Genomic DNA, 1240 nt, shown 5'->3' on the forward strand with positions numbered 1-1240 from the left:
GCCCAAAGTTTTACAGCAGTGATTATCATAGTCTAATTACCATTATCAAATTTCCAAAGGTATTCATAGGATTAACTTTTCATCACTGAAGACAATGAAGTGTCCATTATCTTCAAGAAAAAAGTTCAAATATAAAGAGCAGTTGCTGTTATCTTCGACCTCATGGCAAAGCACACAAAGTCAACATATGATGAAACAAGTGAATGGACAAGAGCTTAAAATTCACCTTCATGTTGGATTCACTGCTACTATCACATTTCTCCTGGACTTCATGTCCAAACAGTGTACAAAAATAAGTTGCACAATTAACACACTACCTCCTTACCCATTTCCTAAATTAATATGGCAGGGATTGCTATGGTTGTTGGAGAGGTCAAGTCCATGACCTTCAATAAACAATGAAAAAGGCACCAATAGAGAGTGATGGACATTAGAATCAATGCCTACAGCTGTGCTCTGTCCAGTTCACTCCAATCTGTAGTGCATCAACAATTAGGGGTATGCTGTACTGATATGAGTAACTGATTGTAAATTTTTAAAAATTACAGTCACAATCTATTTTCAACATTAGTTTTATTTTCTTTACAAGATAATCTTCCTTATCTAACAAAACAACAGCAAGACAACTAGCTTACACAATATATGCTTTGGATCATTTTGCCTGACCATTTTTAATGTTATAGAACATGTGAAGAGTGAAGTTCTTTTCAGTTAACGAAAATCATCCAAGTCCACAACAGGAAAAGTTTTGTTTGCCATTTTATGTAATACATAGAGAGACTTCACACATCTACAGCAGAGCTTCAAGACACAAGTTTGATGTGAACTTAAAAAAATCCAGCTTAGTAACATTATTCTTAAATCCTTATAGCCTATATAGATTTTTGTTTACTCCCATTTCAAGAGGCAATTTTTAAACTTCATTAGTATTATCTTATTTGGTTTTAGATAACTTTTTGACACCACCAAATTCTCCGAAGCACCTTAAGGTTTCACTGGGGAGGTTAATCCCAAATTTTGCATATGATTTGCTTGGGCTATCATTTCACCTCTATGCAACATTCAGTTAGCCTCTTCAGACATCTCCATGCTTAAATGCTTACCAAAGTCTTGAAAGACATTTCAAAATAAATATCTTATCAGAATGAATATTGATAAAACTGTTAACTGGAAAAAACACAGGTTCTATCAAGTAAATGTTATTGCTTTGAGCATCTTAATGTGAGAGAAAAAAAGGGAC

Source organism: Penaeus monodon, chromosome 33 (genome assembly GCF_015228065.2).
Source record: "Penaeus monodon isolate SGIC_2016 chromosome 33, NSTDA_Pmon_1, whole genome shotgun sequence".
Lineage (NCBI taxonomy): Eukaryota > Metazoa > Arthropoda > Malacostraca > Decapoda > Penaeidae > Penaeus > Penaeus monodon.